Raw genomic sequence first — 15,493 nt, 5'->3', positions numbered from 1 at the left:
AGAATTGGAAAGGTGACTTTCCAATTTCTGTAAGCAGTTGAGAAGTACAAGTGCTGGAAATACAACCCACTTCATCCTCTGCAAAACTCGACAATAATAATTACACTAATCACATTCCTATGCATTTCTGGAAGATGGTTCTGGGTGTGTCCTATATCTAATGAGCATATCAGGAGAATGAGGTCCACAAATATTCATAAAAATCCAAGTTCTAACCACCCTTCTAATCCTGCTGTGCACTCTCTTCTCTTCCCTGCACCATCCTCATAAGTAGAACCGGCCACACAATATGTTTCTTCTAAGTCTCTGACCATTCAAGTCATGCATAAAAATTTACTACAAAGCTGCAGAGCATAAAGCTTATGAGTGTGAGCTCAGCTAGATGGCTGGGTTTGAATCCTGCCTCTGCCACTCGAGCTAAGCAAGTTTTAACTTCTTCGTGCCTCAGTATCCTCATCCATAAAATGCAGATAGTAATTATACTTACCTCCTAGAGTGGCTGGGACTGTTAAATTCATTAACGCACATAAAGCACTGAGCGCAGGGCCTACAGGCACTCACACCATGTGAGCAGCTATTTATGACGTGTCCACTGTGTGCCAGCACTCTGTTAGGCACACGTGGGATAGAGAGTGGAGGCTGCTTCTGCCCTTGAGAAATTCATGTCCTTGGGTGGGCGGGATAGAGACACAGCAAGAGTCATTTCAAACCCAAGGGCTATGGGCGCATGACGAGGGCAGTGACTCCAGCCTGGGGGGACCAGGAAGACCTGGACTCAGGAAGAGCAGGAGATCCCTGAGCTGAATCTTGAAGGCAGAATAGGAGTGAAGCAGGTGAGGTAAGGTGGGGAGGGCACCGCAGACAGAGCAAGAGACATGACCAAAGGCCGTGATTGTGAAACAGCCTTTCCCATTATCCTTTTCATCGGCTGGTGTCGCCATCTCCATCTCTACTCTTCTTGAATCACGTAAAGATGAAAGATAAGCCTGGAAAAAATAGTTCCATACATAAAGCTAGAAAGATTAGTCTTGCTGTCCTTTCTGGCAAGTATTTATCTAGTTTTCTAGATAAATACTGTGAAAGAGAACCTGAGAAGGAGTCAGACCAAAGATTAAAACCACAGGTCACAATGCCTTGGTGCCGCTCTGCGTTCGGAACACTGGTGATTTTGCCACTGCTGCCAGTCTTCCCCAGCACATATTTTTGATTCTCTTGCCCACTGGGAGTGGATGTTTGAACTGAAGGCCACTGAGAAGCTGTTATTTTGAGCAGGATGGAGTTATTAATGATAATATTGTGTGTGTGTATATTAAATTTATGGTTTGAGGGGATTTTTTATGTTTCCTCATTTAAACCACAACACAATAATTGTCTCCATAAAGACCTCATGTTAGAGATGAGGACGTCAGTTCAGTGAGGTTGTCTAACTTGCCTGCATCACATGGAGCCCAGGCGGGGCTGCGACGGGACCTGGTCTCCTGGCCCTTTGCCAAGTGCTGCTCCCTCACATAGCACTTTGCCTCAAATTACTGAAAAGTAGTTTAAAATATGCATGTTGTAAAGCTAAGGCACCAGAAATCTATGAGGCACCGAGAGATAGCCTCTTTTTAGATAGAAAAATTAAAACATAGGAAATGTAACCTTTATATTATATGTTTATTTTATATAAAACTGCCCTCTGAGTCAATAGTTGATGCAGATATTTGAAACAAAACCAGCTCCCTCATGTCCTTTTTGGAATGAAGTGAGAATACAGCATAGAACACCAATAAGGATTCCTGTTAATAATAAAAACCCCACAACAAAGCAGTAGTCCTGACTGACATTCTCTTACCCTAACCATTAGTCTCCACTATAGTAATTTACAAATGAGTTTGAGAAAGAAACAGGTACAAGAAAATGGGTAATCTTCAGAATGCCCAAGATTAAGTGAGCAGAGAGAAGAGGATCGTTTCCTCTTAAAGGAAGTAGAGTCTTCAAGTTTGGAGGTGAAGTACATTTACAAAATGGTTGGAATAGGCTAAGAAGATGGTGCCCAAGACTCCACTGTCATGTGAAATAAAAGAGAGGCTGATTAGCAGTGCCCTGAATTTCTCACCTTTTGTCCTCACTTAATTAAATTAAGGTCTAGAAATTTTTTACTATTATTATTTTGTAGAGATCTATTTTTCCATTTGAAAGCAACATTGCCCTTTGCCAAAAGCAAAGCCCAAAGAGAACGGATCTAGAAAAAAGTCACTTTAGCTGAAGTTTCAAAGTACGTGGTATTTACAGGTTCCTCTACACTCGACATAAACCCTTATCTTCTTTTACGTGGAGGCAGCTCTATATAATTTAAAGAACCAGAAGTTAGAATCAGAGGACATAAGCTGGAATCCTGGCTTGCTGCTTGCAGCTGTGTGACCTTGAGCTCTCTAGTCCTCACTCTGTTCATCTGAGAAACAGAAATAATAATGTCAGCTTTGTGGTAAGGATGAAATGAGATAACATAGGTTAACACAGCCCAGGATATAATGGGCACACCACAGATATCTGTTGCCAATTCAAGGCCCAATTTCAAGAGGAAGTTGTCTCAAGCAAAGGTGAGGCAATTCCTTTTGCATAACTATTATATTTGGACTGACAGCAATAACTCTTAGCAGTTTCATTTCACCATTTATCTCTAAAATGATCTATAAATTCTGGCTACCTAATTCCAAGACCTTCTCACTCCCTTCCCTAAACTCTGTTTTAGTCGCATAAATGCAGATTTATCCATAAACTAGTTTCCCTGCTACGGTGACCGAAAGGTCATTCATAAGTTTTAGAGCCAACCTTGAATTTTCTGTTGAAATCACAGCATCTTTGTAAATAGGTACAGAATACAAAGGAGAGGTTGAGAGGTGAGTAACCATGATCTTATTTATTCCAGAAAGCCCAGCGTGGTGAAGGTGATTGGGTGACACCAGATGAAGAAGCCCTCAAGGTACTTATCCCAAAAGCCAACATTAAAAAAAGTGCTACAAACAGAGGAAAAAATAAAAATGGTATGTGAACAAACAGCTTGGGAGAGATTATTTCTAGTTGGGAAAATCAAGCAAGACTTCATGGGTGAGACAGCCTTTGAGATGGACCTTGAGGAATGGACAGTTTTTACACGGAATTTGACGGAAAGGGGAAAAACATAATTAGAGATGAGTGAGAGCTTTTGAGAAAATATCCTTATTGAACACAATGTAAAATGAAGCTCCAAGAAGTGGGTATATTTTCATTCTGTCGGCCTGTGGCTAGCACTAAAGACACTCTCACCTATTCAACTCTAGTAAAATTCACCCAAAGCATCAAGAAGCATTTGGACGGCAAGGAAATGTAAACATAAAAGGCATAAATATGTCAACTTTATCCTCATTGCACATTCATTTCCATTATCATCTGTATCGACAACTCGCATTTTCTGAGCACAGCCTGTGTGCAGAGTATTCTCCAAGCACTGAGGACATAGTGACACAAAGCATGAATCTTGTTCTCATGAAAAAATGACAAATTAATCAACAAAAGTGATTTCTCTTCTACATTCAGGCTCTAAGAAAACCCATTCAGCACTTTTTCTCCAAAGATCCAAGGGGTCAACATTCTCCTACCCAAAAAAGACCTTCCAAATCTGAACACCTGTATTTATTTGGCTAGGGCAGGATTTCTTCTGCAGCCCTTCTTCCTCTACGAGCTGAAGGAAAACCAGGATACAGATGTAAACAGGACCAGACAAGGAAATTTTTCCTTTTCCCCTTAAGCCCAGAAACAACCCTCGAGTTCCTAACAAGGTGATAAAAAGGAGAGCCATGAACTCTGAAGATATCAGTTCTGGCCAAACAGAACTCATGGATAAAGCATTTCTGCCTGGCAACAAATCCAAGGGAAAAGGATCTTAATGGGTTGGATGTTTTGCATACATAGGGCCCACCAACCGATATCTGGAAATTCAGATCAATGAGTACACTTCTTAGGTTTCTCCTCAATATTCAGTGCCTTACACCTCTGCATATCCCACCAAACACCACCGAGAGTCCAAACTACACTCATAACCTTTCTCTCACATCCCCAACCGCTATTAGAAGAGGTCCAAAAAAGAACTAGTAATTTTACTCTCTTACGGTTTGTCTTTTTAAAGGGACACAGATCCATAAATCTGCTTTTTTTCTCACCTCTGTAGACTGAGGTTCACATTTATTCTAAAATGGGGAAGGGAGGGAGCTAAAAAGGAAGGATGTGAGAAAACTATTAACCTAACCAGTGTAATAATCAGTGATTAAAGTTACAGTTAGAGAAGAAAGAAGCTTAATGCCTCCTCCTCTCTTCCTCCTCTTCGTGCCTTTAATATTCTACTTCAGGCACTGAGAGGGAGGGCAACATGGCTAGTACATTCCAACCAGCACCAAGATAATTGCACCATTCACACCCCTCACCAGTCAATCAGGGTCTGCTTATCCAGCCCCATTTATTAATAGTTTTCCTACATTTACAGTGTTACAAAGGAGTGAAATGAGGCTTTCTCTCTGAAACAAGAAATGGGGCACCCTCAATAAAAACTAAGTGGAACAGAGGATGTTTGCAGAACCAAGGGCTGCTCGCCCTATTTCACAGCCACACCTGTTTCAAGGGTGTCAGGGAAAGCAGCTCTCTAACTTTCCTAACTTTCCACACCAGGCCTGTGTCACTGTGGAGAGAGCTTGGGAACAGGGTAAATACAGCTCTGCTCTTAATTCAACACGAGTTCCACTTCCTGCGTGCAGTCTATACACTAAATCCCCTCATGTTCCAACCACTTCTTTTGACCTCTGGCTCAGGGACCCTCTGCTAGTCACAGTTTAACAGTGATAGGGTCTCACGTTACATGTTAAAATGCTGGGATCGCATGATATCTAGAACTCAAAGGTGCCTTCTCAATCACTGCCCAGTGGTGCTCAAATATGGCCGCAGATTAGAATCCTCTGGGGGATGTTTTTAAATGACCACTGCCTGGATTCCTCTCGGAGATTTTAATTTAACTGTTTGGGGTATGGCCTAGGTATGGACATCATTGGTTTTTGCTGCTGTTGTTTAGTTTTTCGTATTGATTTTTGTTGAAGCTCTGCCGGTGATTTTGTTGTTGAATGGGGTTATGGGACACTACTTTAGCCCGTGTCACTGTTTCAGAAACGAGAAAATCAAGGCCCAGGGTCAATGACTTGTGCATGGCCACCAAGTAAAATAGCACAAGCAGAAGCAGAAGGGAGCTCCTGAGTCCCAAGACCACCACCTCTTCCATTATGGTTTAGGCAGTTACCGGGTCTCCTGGGAAAACAACATTTTTAAAGATGCACTACATATCAAGGGAGTACTCTGGGCTCTGAAGGTATGTGAATGAGCAAATGCCCCCCACTGGATGACGTAAGGGGCATGCATTCCAAGGGGACCAGGGGCAACGCAGTGGAGGGGAAAGCACTGAAAGGAGATCCAGTGGACATGGCTCAGCCACATGTATGTGGCTTTAGATAATGTGGCTAACCTTAGAACTATTTTCACAGCTTTAAGATGGTGGTTGTGGAAGAGGATAGATAATCTTCAAGGTGCCTGTCAGCTTAAATATTCTTATTATCCCATGTCACACACATGCATTTCTGTACCTAAACTGCACAAACACATGTAAAGCATTTAAGATTATTTTCGACTACTGTATTTGGTAGGCAAGTCACTGCACAAACATCTTCATACATATACAAGGCTAGCATGTGTGGTGCATGTGATTTGTGTGTATTTGGATACACACAGAATATACTGATCTCTAATCCAAAGACACCAGCTACTGTGGTAGCTGAGAGACCAGACTAAGGCCCCTAGAAAGTGGGAGGATAGCTTCAGAAAGTCTGGGCATTTTCACAGAGTGCAATTAGGCTTGGGAAAATGATTAAAGAAGTCACCTAAGTTTCAGGTTTCTTCTAGGACTCTCCTCTTCTCTGCTCCTAACCACGCAGTGCTTTACCCAGCCATTGTTTTTAAGTCCCGCCTCTCAAAAAGAAACAAGATCTGATTTCCTAAGAAATTCTAACCAGTTGAAGCCCTGAGAGGGTCTATATAAAGATTAATGAGAAATTTAAACTTGACATTTCTTTCTGAAGAAGGAAATTCAGGGTCTGAGTGAGGCAATGAGCAAAGACATGGATGATGGCATGTGTACAGCATAGTGTGGCTTTTATGAGTCGAACGAGTTAGTTGAAACCCTAAATTGTCCTAATCTAGGAAGCTCTCCACTACAGACATTGCCCTCCCCATGACTCCAAGCAGGGTCGAAGCCTGTAGCTTCGCTTTCCTTCCAGGTCAGCCACTTCCACAGGTCTGGCCTTGCTTCTCCATCTTCTCCCTGATCCCCGTCCTTCTAGGCACAGCCTTGTCACTATGTGTCCACCACCTTCCCCCACAAGTCACCTTGGAATGAATGTCCCTTAATTCAGCCAGTGGTGACTTTTTCTTCTCCACATACATTCAGACTCAAGATAATCTCTTATATGTGGTGGATCTTTAAAAAGTCTTGAGGCTGAGCTCAGGTTCCTTTTGCTAATGAAACACTACAATATACAGAGAAATGATGAAAGTGGAGAAATATATACCACAATATATGAAGAAATGATGAAAGTGGGGAAAGAAGACTAAAAGGATGAGGAGCAGAAAAAGATGCAAATAAAATTTAGAGGAGCATGCATTTCAAATCCATCTTCCCTTAGGCACCAATGCTACTGTTTAATCAAGCAATGGCTGAAGGTGTCTTCCCATGTTTCTACACCTGGGCATCCCCATAAAGAAGACTTCCAAAATGTCAAGCCATCTAAAAAGGCTACCAGAAAACATTTTGTGAATTCCCTAGGAATAACTGAACCCCTCTTCTTCCATCACTCCCCTTTGCCATTACCGAAAGCAGCCAGTGTCTGAATGGCAAGGCACCTCTCTACCCCACACTCTAGAAACACAGGGCTAGGCTGGCCCTTCATTCCGAGCAGCTTGGCCTGGGCTAGGATCCAGCTCTCTCCCTGGCTACAAACCAACTAACAGCTGTCCTTTTCTTTATAATGGCCATCAACAAAGTTAGTTGCAATCCAGTGGTCTAAGATGAAAATTGTATCATTTGCTCACTCTAGAGGCAAACCTAATAAACAGGGCTAGGATTCATTAAGTGTAGAATCATAAAGCAGAAGTTAGAACCTCTGCCCTCTCCTTTTCAGAAGACCCTGACTTTACTCTCTGGCCTCATCGTTTAGAATCTGAAAATCCTAATGAATGAACCAGCACATTCCTGTGCTGCTCTTCTCTCCAAGGTAAGTGATGCCAGGAAGGGGCTTGCCCCTTTACACCAACTTCCCTCTCCATCTTCCTAAAATGACCATTCTCTCATTCTCCTAAAAACTCCTATTTATTCTTAAAGACATAGATTAAATGTCAATCCCTCCACAAAGCCCACCTCATTCTCCCAGGCTTCTTTCCTTTATAGATCTTACCTAAGGGTACGGTGATCTCTTTACACATTTCCCTTGTTAAATCATGAGCTACTGGAATGTAAAGACCAGAGCTAATTCTTTTTCATAACACAATGCTTGACAAATATTGGTTCTTAACAAATGTCTGTTGAATCATTGAGTAGAGCTAAAGACATAAAAATAAATAAAGTTAAAAGAAGAGATAGTGTGAAAGAGAAGAGACTAAGAAACATTAATAAATAGATAAACTCAGATGCAGGAGAACATAAAAATAAAGAGAAGAAGCAATTATGAGAAGGACCAGAATAAGAATGCATAGAAAATGAAAGGGAAAGAGGCAAAAGATATACACGGGTGAAAGAGAGCTGGAAGAGAGGAGATGAGTGAACTTAAACGCATAGGTCCCTTTCTGGTTTTTCTTCTTTTGTTTTTAAGAATAAAGCAGAAATGCTAGAAACCCCAAAAGTAGAATATATATGTGAAACTGCCAGTTAACCAAGATATAGAATTAGATTCAGGAATGATGTAGACCAATGATGCATGGTCCAGCATATTTGACATCAACTGGAAGATTGTTAGAAATGCAGAACCTCAGGTACACACCCCAGACCTACTGAATCAGAACATACATTTTAACAAGATCCCCAGGTGATTCCTATGTAAAGTTTGAGGCACAATGATGTAGACATTTGAAATCCATAGATAACCTCCACATCTCTCTCTAGTCAATGGTATGGTGCACAAAGCACTGACACTAAGCAGCTACACAACCTTAAGCAAATCACTTAATGTCCCTGGATCTCAGTTTCTCCATCCATTAAAGGAGAAAGTCACAGTAGATGCTTTCTAAAGTGTCATAGAGCTCTGATACTCTTAATCTCATCAAACATCATAACTTCAAGCCATTCCTATACCCACCAGAACAAACAACAAATAGCATCATTCACTAATTATTTCACTTCCTCTCTCCATTCATTTAATATTTTTTCAAGTATCTATTATGTGCCAGTCACTATGCTAAGTACAAAGGATTCTAAAATGAATAGACATCCCACCCTGTCCTCAAGGAGCTCACAAACTTCTTAGGGAAACAAGGCATATAAACAAAATTAGGATAAAGTGTACAAATAACCATGAGCAAGCATTGGTGATGCACAGAAGGCAGAGCAATCACTCTGCTTGGGGCAGTCATGGAGGATTTCAGCAAGAGTCAACATATGTACTAGGTCTCTTCTCTGCCAGCCTCAGCTGAAGGCACTAGAAAGTGAAAAGACAAAAATAAGGTGGCTGGAGAGCATCCAAGAACCAACCAAAGGTTCCTGAACACACCTCTCTGGGTTCACAAAACCCCAAGAACTCATCCACACAATAGATCTTGTGTAATGGCCACAGACATACCATTAACAGCCACAGGTCAATTTCAGAAACCCACCTCCTCTGAGTTATGTCTGCTCCTTCATTCCCACTGCATTCTGTTCTTCTGTCTTCTGCATCCTTCTGAAAGATAATATCAATTCAACTACTAATCTACTCTCCCTGGAGATTTCTTCTTGTGGTTGCAAAGAGGGGATGCACTTTAATAAATGTGAGCAATTCATTAGACCAGTAACTCTTTTGATCCATATTTATTTATAGAGACAGACGATGCTAGTATCCGACTATATGCACAGCAGCAGAGACTGAAAATGTAGTTTACTGAAAGGAAGAAATTTCTAGAATTCTTAAGGAGGGCATAGAATGGCAGAGAGAAAAAGGAGCTTATCCACTCCTGACCCCAACAACTTACAGTCTTCATTATTAAGGAAAGAAGGCTATTGTTCAGAACAATAGTTTTCCAACCTTCAGAATGGTGAGACCCACCCTGGCTTCTATGGGCTGATTTTTTTGCTATGGTTTCTTCACATATATCCTGTCCTTTCTCCTGCCTCCTTCTATATTTCATAGTCCATAAATATTAACTAAATGTTTGCTTTAACTTGCCAGTAGTGGTGGACATGTCACCTTCATTTTCATATTCTGGAACAAGAAAATAGGAGGAAAAAACCCCCAGCATCCCGGGTTCATCAAATTTATGGAAGAGATGGGACAACGTTTTACAAGGTAATGAGGATGTGCCCAAGGGCTGGATCAGCTCAGTCCTGTTTCTCCCTGTCAAGCACCACTCATCCCACCAACCAATTTCAAACCATGTGTCCACCTCCAAGGTGCCCACTGCCCCTCCCCACACAAGGCTGGGTGGGTGTACACGAACCCAGGAAGGAAGACCATCAAGGTTCTGAAGCCATCTTTCTGGAGGTGAAGCAGGAATACAAAATCAAGGTACCTGCTATTTATCCCTTCGCCAGAGGAAGTCGCTCTTCTTGCTCAGCCTAAAAGAAAGGCACTGGGTGTGCAAAGTAGTGACTAGTGGAATTTTTTTCTTCCTCCTCCTTTTCCTTCATTCTGCCTCCTGACTTATTCTCTTTGCCTGCATCTACCCCTGCCATAAATTACACACATGCAGTGGCAAAGCAAGACTCTTCAGACAGACAGCCTTCCTGGGGATGGAATCTATGAAGACAAGAAATTAGACAATCTAGGGGCACACCCTGCTCCTCTCCTTGCAAGTTAAGATCTATCTCCAAGCTGCCATATCATTCTGTGTTCACAGATCCATCATGCTTTGCTACACCTGAAACACACGGACAGAAGACAACCATGTTGTTCTGCTTCCCTTGAAATCTCCAATCTAACACCCTTCCTGGGAAGTCTTTATTTCCCATTAGTTTTTTTCTTAATTGTACATCATGAAGGATCCTTGATTGAAATTAAATTTGCTCTTCCTCCCACCAGGAGCCACATTTCTTTCCCAGGTAACCCACATTGTAAGGGGTTAGGGGGTGGCAGAAGGACGGAAGACAAAATAGAACCCAGTCAGCTCTTTGTGCTGTGAGGAAAAAAAGAGGAGAGAACAATGGCTCCAAGACAGCCCAGAACACCACTGAGTCACAGCCTCACGGAATCTGCTCACGAAGACAGGGAACACCTGCGTCCTCACCAGGATCTCCAAAAGGGCTTTGGATGTGGAAAAGGTACAGACCACCTGTGGCGATTCTTCCTTGAATCCCAGCAAGCCCTTTCCAGTTGGAATTCCTCTCTTTTCTCTTTGTAGCTTTCGACTGCCCAGTCCTCCTCTTCCTCAGCACACTCCCCTTTAAACCTCTTGTCCTTTGCCTAGTCTTAGGGCCAACTAATGATGATGGCCTAGAACCTGGCCTAATCCCACTAGCATTCAAGGTGAATATGCCTGAGACCCTTTCAAAAGGCCTCCTGTCAACCTCATCCCCAATAAACAAAACATGAAAGACCACTTGGTGTAGAGCAGTGTCATAGGCACCAGGAATGCAAAGGGGTCATATGCCCTCCAATACCCACCTCACCTTGCTCATCTGTACGTATGAGATCATCGCACACGGAGCCGCTTTTCTCATCCCTACCTCGGTTCTATTTTGAAGTAAAATTAAGAGTTCATCTTTCCACTTGAAGGAGTAGAAGCAGATGGGGAGCCAGCTCAGGTGTCTCTAAGGTGAGCACACATCAGATAACCTCAGTTATTTGTAGACATGGTGAGAACATGGTTGAAAGTGGGATCCCACCCTCTCACTTGGCTGACACCATGGTTGCCGATTACCATTTAAGCAATAAATGCTCAAAAAAATGAAACCTGGGGGAGGGGGGTAGGGAATTTGAATTATATCCATCCTCTCTGGACAATGAAGAACTATCTTCTACTGTGGAATGACAAGGACCTTCCACTACTTCTCCCACATTCCTTTAGTATTTTGGATTATTTTAAAGTATTGTTCTAAAAAAATGCCAGGAAAAAAGATTTGGGGGGAGAATCCTTTCAGAAGGACTATTGATGCTAATGATCCTGCTACATTATTTTGAAGAGCTTTCTCTCAACCTGATTCCCGCATTTGGGCGCCTTCAGAGTTTGGGGATATATGGTCAGTGGACTAAGGAGAGGAGCAGCCAGCTCACTATCATGGCCCTCCAGCCGGTGGATATTTGGATTTCCTCAGGAGTTGTCTTGGATTTCATGAGTGACTAGCTGAAGAGTCATTAGCTAAGTCTTTTCCATTTCTCCTGCTATTTCTCTTTTCAAGTACATGAAAATACTGCCTAACCGCATTTCACATATTGTAAAAATTGATGAGAGGGGGAAAAAATTAAAGTATGAATTCGATTTTGAGGGTACAAGACCAACACAGGCAAACGGCACATCTCTTTGTTTAACACAAAGACTCACGTGTCGAATTCTGCACCCCTTCCACATGCACAGCATTTTAGAACTCTGCAAGATAGCCATTTTGCAAGAGTGTGGAAGTAACAGTTTGCTTGGAGGATGTGTGGGTATAAATAGATGTGTAGACAGAAGGAGAAATTTACAGCTCAAAAATAATAGCACACACAAAAGATACAAATTAAAAGCAGAATATTGACAGAATTCCTTCTTTCCAAGCTGAAGATTTAAGTCCTGTTAACCTGCAGCATCCTTCAAATCCAGGTGTTCCTACACCAGCCTGATTCCCCACCGGGACCTGTCCCTCTGCAGTAGGCCTCCCGGGATCTCTGGGCCCTGGGTCAACCCTTTAGACAGCAAGTGGACTTCGGGGCACCGACCACAGTAATCTCAATCATTATTTTCATTTTTTAAAGGTATAGAAATGATGACCAGGAAGGCAGAGGCAGGAGATAGAGAGAGAGGCGTGGAAGTGGCAAGAGGGAAAAGCCAGCCTGAAAAAAAAAAAAATTCTGGATTCCCATAAAAATCAGAGCTTTAGCTCTGAGTGAATAAAATGCAATTTAACTCGAAAATCACACAGGTCTCCCAGCTGTCTGCACACATATCATCCCTCATGCCATGCAACATCTTCTGCCGTTACATACATCCCCCCTCACCCCCTGCAAAAAGCCCAAAACCTGTTTGCTGAGGAAGGAAAAGAAATAACATGGGAGATTTCCTCCTTTGTAATAAGCCTTTTTCCCAAAATAGCATTATTTTAATATCTTGTTACCTTTTCTCCCACCCCCCAAAAAAAACCCATTTGAGGGACTTGAAGAGAGAGATAAACAAGGAATCCCAACCCCAGGTGAGAAGAAAATGAAATCGAATTTGCCCTACCTTGCTTTGTAGAAGCCAAACCTCTAGACGGACAGATTAAGGGAGTGAGCATGTTGGGAATGTCCAGTCTCCTCTTCTCGCTTGCATATCCACATAAGAAAGACGGAGGATAAATGAAAGGAAGGTAATTTAAAATCCAATTTAGCGTGAGTTTTGTTTTAATCTTGTGTCTTGAAGAGATGCAAATTCAAAGGAAAGAAAAGATTGAATTCAAAGGTAATTCAGGGTATGGAGAGCAGCTCACAATGCAGAATCCAGAGTAATTATTCCGTTTGCATGTGAGGTTAGTGGCTGGACTATATTTTTTAATGATTCTTCTGGCAATTACGGTTTTTGATTTTTTGGAGCTTTAGTGGAGGAGGCTCTGTGTGGAGAAGCTGGGGGCCGGCTCTGTCCCTCCGTGGAGCATGGTCATTCCCAAAGCGTCCCCTTCCTAAGGGGGAAAAAGACGCGGTCAGGGTTTGGTTCGAGTGTCCCTGGAGGGTGAGAAAAATGCATTCCGAAAAAGATATCAATTCGTTTTAAGGAAAAGGGGGAGGAAACCCCGCATTTCCCACAGAGTGCACACGAGAGGAATTGAAAACAGCTGGCACCGGTCTATAAATAATTCAGAAAAGGTCTGGCTATACCATTCCTGGGACAGGCATGGATGAGAGGTGGGAAAGCCAACCTGAATGGGAGAAGAGCGAGGGAGGGAGGGAGCGAAGGAGGGAAGTGGGAAGGAAGGAGGAAGGGAGGGAGAAGCGGCACCATATAGCAACACACACTCACACACACGCAGAAACCCAATCCCCACTTAACTCGCCAGCAAGTGCGGCCCCCAGCCCCATCTGCATTGCTGCTGACATGTCTGTCTCGCTCTCCCCATCTCCTCCAGCAGCAGCGCCTCCTCCCACCCCGCGCTGGTGCTGAATGGGTTCTGATTGTGCACCGGGTGCACACTGGGCATTTCTTGGAAGGGGCACACTGACACGCGCGCGCACACACACGCCCCCGACGCGCACGCGCCCCCGCGCGCGCACTCACACTCACCCCCGCGCACACTCACCCCCGCGCACACTCACGCCGCCTCCGCGCTGATGTGCAGCGCACGGGGCTTCACCTGCAACGTGTCGATTGGACGGATGGTCGCGGCGCGTGGGTCCGGCCCGGGGCACCCATGCCCAGCCTCCCTGCTCCGGGAGGGGATCAATCCCCCCGAAGACCGGGGAGAGCCCTACCCCTTCGCCCTAAAAAAAACCTTTTTAAAAAAAGCCACGTCCAAATTAGCAAGTGCTGGCTTCTGCTGGATTTAAGAGCTTTACCTAATACCAGGTTGGTTAACGGTTCCACTGCTTCGACCCTTTATCTTCCTGTCACCCGCAAAGCCCAAAATTGAGACAAGAGACTCCAAAGCGCCTATTTACGTACCGACTCTGAGCGCCTCACGATTGCAGAGTCTCCGGAGAGGGGTGGCCGGTGACCGGGGACTGAGGGTTTTCCTTCCCTGCAAAGCAGGATTAATAATCCGTCTCGGGGGTTTTGAAGTTCACGACTCTTCTTTGCAAAGCAAAAGAAAATGCATTCGGACGCCAGCACTTCAGCATTGTGGTGATCAAAAATCACCCCGACGAGCACTTTCGATAGAGCAAAGCCCCGAGATTTCCTAGAGGTGAAGAAGCCGAAGGAAGTGGTTTTTGAAAGGGGGTGGGGGGACCTTCCTTTCTCAAAAAAAAAAAAAAGGGGGGGTGAAGAGGCAGGAGCCCAGATTCCAGTTGGTGATGCTTGGAGCCGGGGGAGGGGAAGCGGGCGGGGGCAGGCTGTGCAGATCAACCGCACGGCAGCGGGAGAGGAAGGGGAGGGGGGGGGGGGGGGGGAGAAAAAAAAAAGTGATCACCGGCGGGGGGGGGGGGGGGGGGGGGAGATCACAGGTTGCCTGGTCTGGATTTGGGTCTCACACTCAAAAACGTGCCCCCATCCCCCGCCCACACACACACACACACACACACACACCCCTACCTCTCACACACTGGCTTTGGTGGGAGGAGAAACCCACGAAGCTAGGGAAGATGTTTCTGCTCCCAGGGTGTGTGTGCGTGCGCGTGTCCTCTTTCCCCACATCCCCCTCCCCACCCTACCCCCAAACTCCTTCACCCCCTCACTCTGGCGGAGGCAGCTTCCCACGTCATGTGCTGGGGGCCAGTGGGGTAGAAAGGGGGAAAAGGCTTAACTCGAGTCCGTGGCGCCTCCTGCTGGCCGCAGTGGGGAACAGCAATGAGGAAGGGCTGCTAACGGGTGCTGGGAGCGAGACAGTGCCAGTGGTGGGCGGCCGCGCTGGGCTGCGGAAAGCATCTCCAAGGCGGAGCTGCAGTTTGAAATTTAAGACCCTTGCTTTATTTTCCATAAATCAGCCTTTGCTTGGTACGTGCATCCCCATGTGCTGGCCGCAGTTTAAAGCCGAGTTCTTGCCTTCAAGGAGCTTAAGATCTATTTTGAGCACATGAGGCTGACAAGTAAAACAATGGGAAACAAAGCAAGGCGAAATGTAATTAAGGGCTACATTGTATAGTACAGATGTATGTGTGCTTTGCTGACTGCCTGCAAAGGTTTGAGGAGTTTGGAGTTTTTTATTAAAGCAGATCCTGTTATTTAGAGACCTTGAAGAGAGAAGATGAGACTTGTGAATACAATCTAGATTTCATGGCATTTACAAACCCACCCTCTTGTAAAAGGCAAACATCTATTCATCGCTGTCTCTTAAGCTGTTTTCTATTTTAATAGCACTTATCACCACCTGTAGTACTGTTTGTTTTTAATATCAATATCATTGTGTATGCATCATTTTTATTCTGATCCACGGTCT

The 15,493-nt window shown here is 44.1% G+C and overlaps 1 protein-coding gene across 1 annotated transcript in view; it reads right to left on the bottom strand.

Annotated features, from left to right (window-relative positions):
• GRIN2B (glutamate ionotropic receptor NMDA type subunit 2B) overlaps nt 1–14,307 on the bottom strand; it is a 400,440-nt gene extending 386,133 nt beyond the window's left edge. Inside the window, exons 1-2 of the mRNA XM_046655975.1 lie at nt 14,062–14,307; nt 12,652–13,084 (exon numbers count right to left, since the gene is read on the bottom strand). The gene's annotated coding sequence lies outside the window, so the exon portion shown is untranslated. The remainder of the gene's footprint in view (nt 1–12,651; nt 13,085–14,061) is intronic.
• Nucleotides 14,308–15,493: the final 1,186 nt, after the last annotated feature.

Source organism: Equus quagga, chromosome 1 (genome assembly GCF_021613505.1).
Source record: "Equus quagga isolate Etosha38 chromosome 1, UCLA_HA_Equagga_1.0, whole genome shotgun sequence".
In the NCBI taxonomy this organism is placed as follows: Eukaryota; Metazoa; Chordata; class Mammalia; order Perissodactyla; family Equidae; genus Equus; species Equus quagga.
The sequence above is the reverse complement of the archived record's forward strand: the minus strand, read 5'-3'. Positions and strand labels throughout refer to the sequence as shown.